The following is a 7001-nucleotide window of genomic DNA, read 5'->3' on the forward strand; positions in this document are numbered from 1 at the left end:
CCATATATAGGTCTATTGGTTGGTTGGAACAGTCAAAGGGGGTTAATCACCTCTAGCTCAGGGAGCAGGGTGAGCGGCCGCGATGACTGTGAGTACACTGTGCGTGCGTGCGGCGACTCGCATGTCTATGTGTGTTTCCTCGTAGTGGGGGATTGCTGCTACAAACAGACAGGTACAGCAGGAGGCACACTATAGGATTGGGTCATCGGCAGATCCGCAGCGTAAAGTACACTGCAAATCCGTTACATGTGACCCTACTCATAGTGAGTTATTTATTTTTTTTTTATTTCCCCCTCAAAGATTTTAGTTTATATTGCAATTGAATTGTTATAGGTCATATTTTGGCTATGGTTACATGGTGGAATTTCTGTGATTCCCCAGCAGAGTCCCATTAATCACTATTACTTATAGATCACCGTGGTGATCCAAAAAAAACCTGTTTCCCATATATAGAAAAACCTTGTACTTTATTATTTGCTTCACACTCAAGACAGACAGATTACAATTTAAGTGCCAATCTCTCCATATAGTAACACAATAGGTGCCAACCTGGCTACCTGAACTAATTATATAAATGTTGCATGCATCTGCAGTATGCACTGCGAATGGAGACAGCACTATGTTTAAAATCAGTTCTCAGCCCCCCTCAACATGTTTCACTGCGAGACGCAGCTTTGTCAAGAGGACAACGGGCACTGAGTTAAGAACGCCAAGTCGGGGGTTTATAAAACCTCCCTCCATGACATCATCAGTCCGGATCTGCCGACAGCGCATTGGCTTATATGCCATCGTGCCTTCCACTGCACTGTCCTTTCAGATTGACAGGGCAAGCCACCTATCATTCTACTGTTCTTCTATATTGATGTTCTAATCCACCTATCATTGTGCTGACACATTGGCCAATCAGCAACGATTGCCAGTAGGGAGATGTGATAGGTCCAGCTTCATACACGTATCTGCGCTGTGACCACCTGCATAGAATGAGATTTGCCATAGAATGAGATGCTCCGCCTCCATCACATCCTATTGGCTCACACTTGTCACGTGACATATTTAAACGTCACGCATCGACGCGCACAGCAGTCTCAGTTTGGCTATCACAGGGAGAGGATCTCCTCTCCCTGTGATAGCTGATGCTGCACGGAGCTCTCATGGCCTCTGTGGCCCGACAGAAACTCACACATTTATGCAGTTCATACAGCTGGCTCATATACATTTACTCTATTATTACATGTACTGTTGATCCACAGCGCTATGGGGATCCCTATGCCCGATGGCGCTGTCATCAGTGTGCGTCCCCGCGAGCGCCCCACGCCCACAGCTCTACTCCCCGTCCCCCGTTAACGCTCAGGGAGCGGGGAACAGAAAGTAGAGCATCGGGTGCAGGTAAAGTATTACTGCGCATGCGCAGCACTACGCAAATAACTTTACCTGCGCCCGATGCTCTACTTTCTGTTCCCCGCTCCCTGAGCGTTAACGGGGGATGGGGAGTAGAGCTGCGGGCATTGGGCGCTCGCGGGGAGGCACGCTGATGACAGCGCCATCAGGCATAGGGATCCCGATAGCGCTGTGGATCGCTCCCTGAGCATTAACGGGGGACGGGGAGTAGAGCTACGGGGGACGGGGAGTAGAGCTGCGGGCGTGGGGCGCTCGCAGGGACGCACACTGATGACAGCGCCATCGGGCATAGGGATCCCGATAGTGCTGTGGATCAACAGTGTATGTAATAATAGAGTAAATGTATATGAGGCAGCCGTATGAGCTGCGTACATGTGTGAACTTCTGTCGGGCCACAGAGGCCATGAGAGCTCCGTGCAGCTTCAGCTATCACAGGGAGAGGAGATCCTCTCCCTGTGATAGCCAAACTGAGACTGCCATGCGCGTCAATGCGTGAAGTTTAAACATGTCACGTGACAAGTGTGAGCCAATAGGATGTGATGGAGGCGGACCATCTCATTCTATGGCAAATCTCATTCTATGGCAATGCAGGTGCCCTTCTGTTTACATTCGCTTCTCCCTTCACTGGTGCGCAGTAACACCTGCGTGAACATTTAGCCTGCCGGAAGTTGTTACATAGATGCGCAGAGTCTCCTGCGCAAATACTTAGTTAAATTCCATGGAGATGTCCATCTCCTGACTCATTAAGGCATAGACCTCCTGTTTACATCCTCAGTTTCACTTATAGCCGGACCTCTTTACTGGCTTATTGTAAGTACCTATCATGACAATTTGGGGCTTAAGATATTGCATTTATTATTGTATTTCCAATGTTATAAAAGATGGTAAGTATAACATATCAGAATCATTGTGCACTATTGTACTTTGTATGATTCCCCAATGAAACATGCACAATAATTATGGGGGACGATTCCATTGAAAGTTATTACCAATATCATCTAACTCCAATGGAGGGCAACTTCTCTTCTTCCTAGTTCATATCTTCCAGTTCTATCTATTTGGAATTAATTGCACTTGTTTATATATTTCTACATATATCTATTTTTCATATTTAGCCCAGTCATAACATTCCTTCTCTTAATTACTCATCTTGAGATGGAATTATGATTTTAATTAATCTTATTTCTTTTTGTATTTTTTCAACATTGGCAGCATGATCCTTCTCCGATGCATGTCAATCGACTCAGCTATGTGTGAGTATATCTAAAGCATTATTAATTCTTAATTCATTCCAGGCAGGTTTATATCAAATAAAAGCTGAGAAGGTAAATCCTTCATTCAGCCCATTCGGGCTTAAACTCTTCAGCCTCTGAATCCACTTCGCCTCCTCTCTAAGTAATTTTTTGTCTAGATTCCCCCGTCTGGGACCCAATCTCATCTTGGTGACCCCCCCAAAACTTTAGGGTCTTGAGGTCCCCTCCATGTGTTTCACGAACATGTCTCGCTAGTGGTGTGTCTGTGCCAGTGCGGATAGTACTCAAATGTTGGGATATTCTCCTCCTCAGTTGCTGTGTGGTTTTACCCACATATAGCTTGGTACATCCGCACGAGACAGAGAGTGGCTGCAATGACTGTATGTACACTGTGCAGCGACTCGCAGATCCATGTGTGTTTGCTCATAGCAACGGATTGCTGCTAAGAGCAGACAGGCACAGCAGAAGGCACACTATAGGGTCGGGTCATCAACGGATCTGCAGCGTAAAATACACTGCGGATCCGTAACATGTGACCCTACCCTAAAGCATGGTTGCATAAGGCTAGGTTTCCACACAGGGTTTTTTTCTGGCATTTTAGGGAAAACTGCCATTGCAGTGTATTTAAAAGAAATGGGAAACATAAAGGAACCATTTATACTTCTCCTTCCTACTGTTTATAGCAGCCGGGACCTACTGGGTATGAAATGCGCTCAGCCCCTAAGCATGCTTCAAACAATGAGAGCGGGCGCAGAGTGTACATTAACAACCTGCGTCCTTAAGGGGTTAAAGGGGTTATCCAGGAAAAAACTTTTTTATATATATCAACTGGCTCCAGAAAGTTAAGCAGATTTGTAAATTACTTCTATTAAAAAATCTTAATCCTTTCAGTACTTATGAGCTGCTGAATCCCTGTAGCAAACCTCTTCTACTCTGTGCAGTTCCCGAGACAAGCAGAGATGTCAGCAGAGAGCACTGTTGCCAGACAAAAAAAGAACAACTCAACTTCAGCAGCTGATAATTATTGGAATAGGATTAAGATTTTGTAATAGAAGTAATTTTCAAATCTGTTTAACTTCCTGGAGGCAGTTGACCTATAACCTTTTTTTTCCTGGAATACCCCTTTAACCCCTTAGGGACGCAGGACGTAAATGTACGTCCTGGTGCGGTGGTACTTAACGCACCAGGACGTACATTTACGTCCTGTGCATAACCGCGGGCACCGGAGCGATGCCCGTGTCATGCGCGGCTGATCCCGGCTGCTGATCGCAGCCAGGGACCCGCCGGCAATGGCCGACGCCCGCGATCTCGCGGGCGTCCGCCATTAACCCCTCAGGTGCTGGGATCAATACAGATCCCGACATCTGCGGCAGTGCGCGATTTGAATGAATGATCGGATCGCCCGCAGCGCTGCTGCGGGGATCCGATCATTCAGAACGCCGCACGGAGGTCCCCTCACCTTCCTCCGTCCGGCTCCCGGCGTCTCATGCTCTGGTCTGAGATCCAGCAGACGAGAGCAGAAGATGACCGATAATACTGATCTGTTCTATGTCCTATACATAGAACAGATCAGTATTATCAATCATGGTATTGCTATGAATAGTCCCCTATGGGGACTATTCAAGTGTAAAAAAAAAAAAAAAAAAAATGTAAAAGTAAAAAAAAAAGTGAAAAATCCCCGCCCCCAATAAAAAAAGTAAAACGTCAGTTTTTTCCTATTTTACCCCCAAAAAGCGTAAAAAATAAATTTTATAGACATATTTGGTATCGCCGCGTGCGTAAATGTCCGAACTGTTAAAATAAAATGTTAATGATCCCCTACGGTGAACGGCGTGAACGAAAGAAAAAAAAAGTCCAAAATTGCTACTTTAATACATTTTATTTAAAATTTTTTTATTAAAAATGTATTAAAAGTTTTTTATATGCAAATGTGGTATCAAAAAAAAGTACAGATCATGGCGCAAAAAATGAGCCATCACACCGCTGCTTATACGGAAAAATAAAAAAGTTAGAGGTCATCAAAATAAAGGGATTATAAACGTACTACGGTAATTTGGTTAAAAAGTTTGATTTTTTTTAAGCGCAACAATAACAGAAAAGTATGTAATAATGGGTATCATTTTAATCGTATTGACTCTCAGAATAAAGAACACACGTCATTTTTACCATAAATTGTACGGCGTGAAAACGAAACCTTGCAAAATTAGCAAAATTGCGTTTTTCCTTTTAATTTCCCCACAAAAATAGTGTTTTTTGGTTGCGCCATACATTTTATGATATGAGTTATGTCATTACAAAGGACAACTGGTCGCGCAAAAAACAAGCCCTCATACTAGTCTGTGGATGAAAATATAAAAGAGTTATGATTTTTAGAAGGCGAGGAGGAAAAAATGAAAACGGAAAAATTAAATTGTCTGAGTCCTTAAGGCCAAAATGGGCTGAGTCCTTAAGGGGTTAAGGTCTAGGCTCTGGCTGGGCCATTAAAAAATAAACATTTTCACCTGGTGCTGAAGCAATGGCTTTGTGGATTGTGATGTGTGCTTTGAGTCAATGGCTTTGTGGATTGGGATGTGTGGATTGGGATGTGTGCTTTGGGTCATTGTCACACGTAAAGGTGAACTCTTCATCAGCTTCCTCTTTAGCTTCCTGAAAGGTGAACTTCCTCTTCAGCTTCAGCTAACGGATGCCTGAAGGTTTGTGCCAAAATTGCCTGGTATTTGGAACTGTTCATAATTCCCTTCACCTTGACTAAGTCCTCGGTATGAGCTGAAGACAAACCTCCCCAAACAAGAGCCCTGCAGAGGTCTGTCATCTTAATCCCACTCCCGATGAATTTTTGATCATTACTGACCGCTACCGCAAAGCGTACGTTTCAGTCCCACAACATGTGTTTCATCCCGCCCATTTGCAGGCTGTGTTCACACAGCGGAATGTCTGTGCAGAATTACGCTGGAATATTCAGCAAGACATTCCACTGCAGCAAAGTCCCATTGATTTCAATGGGATTCTGCTGCACTTTGCACACAGCGGAAATCCTGATTCCGGCATCTGCAGAAAGAATAGACTTTCTATTCTATCTGCGGATTCAGCTCGGAAATGCATTACTGTCTATGAGGCTGTGCCATTTCAGAGAAATCACAATTTTAACTTGGCTCAGAACGGGCTAGCAAGTCATTGGGGTGGTTTGCTATATGTGTATATCATGTCCAGGAACCACCTTCATGACTTGGAGCTCCCGCCAAAGTTACAAGTGTGATTCCTCTGAAAAGACACAGCCAATGAGAGGGAATTTTGTATCGTGATAAGGGAGTCTGTCAGTAGTTTATTCTGCCTGTGGTTCAGGCAACATGAAACTAGTGACAGGTTCCCTTGACTTGGTTTCTTATCATTTTTTTCATTATGAGGAGGCTGCAACATTTGCACGTGGATATCACAATGAAGGACACATTTCTAATACATCTTATAGTTTTTTGTATGCAGTTTATAAAACCAACAATTATATACATATATAATAGATTAAGTTAAAAGGTTTGTTCAAAATTCAAGACTATAATGCTGCTCTGTAGAAATGATGCTAAATGGCAAGTCTGTTCATTGCTTGTTGTGTAACTAAAAAGGGAACCTGCCATCACATTCATGCTGCCTTAACCACGAGTCATTGGGGTGGTCTCTGGCAGCTTATCCCTGCCCCATCAGCCTTAGTTGATCGATGTCTTCCTGTTTAGGTATAGGGAGAGATCTATCAATCAAGGTAATTGTGGCAGGAAGAGGCTGCCAGAGACAACCCCACTGATTTATGGTTCAGGCAGCATGAAAGTAATGGCAGGATCTAAGGTGGCTAATTGACAAGGAGCCCAAGCTAAATTTGGTTGTGACTCTTTTCCCAAAACACAAATTGGGAAAAATATTGCTGCTCTCTTACAGAAATTGCAATATACCTGTCCATTTATGTGATTGGGACTAAGCTGCACTGCCAGACATGGCCCATGGATAAGGAGGCACTGGTTCTGGAAGATAGCCATAGTTTTCTAATCTCAGACATTCATAGGGTTTCTTCTCTCCACTGTGACCCCAGCATAAGCACACCAGGAGTGGGGTTTTGCCTCAGGTTCATGTAGCCCTTTACCCCAACTAGAGATAGGGGCCATCAAATGCCCAGCCAAGATGGGGAGAATTCCTTGAACCAGCAGCACATCTCCTGTATGTACATCCATGTTTAGACGTGACTAATGCCCGATCACCTATTCTTGGAACAAACCTGACCTAATGGTAGTCTCCGATGAGGTAGTTTCTACTGAAGATAGTAATGGTAAAGGTGTATCTGTTGCATGAAACAACTTAAGCAATCAC

The 7001-nt window shown here is 44.0% G+C and overlaps 1 long non-coding RNA gene across 1 annotated transcript in view; it reads left to right on the plus strand.

Moving 5' to 3' along the window:
* The window catches only part of LOC130276091 (uncharacterized), an 18022-nt gene extending 11183 nt beyond the window's left edge, over positions 1-6839 (plus strand). The window contains exons 2-3 of the long non-coding RNA XR_008845016.1: positions 2611-2651; positions 6700-6839. This is a non-coding gene — a long non-coding RNA (uncharacterized LOC130276091). The remainder of the gene's footprint in view (positions 1-2610; positions 2652-6699) is intronic.
* Positions 6840-7001: the final 162 nt, after the last annotated feature.

The sequence above is a fragment of the Hyla sarda genome, chromosome 6 (genome assembly GCF_029499605.1).
Source record: "Hyla sarda isolate aHylSar1 chromosome 6, aHylSar1.hap1, whole genome shotgun sequence".
Taxonomy (NCBI): domain Eukaryota; kingdom Metazoa; phylum Chordata; class Amphibia; order Anura; family Hylidae; genus Hyla; species Hyla sarda.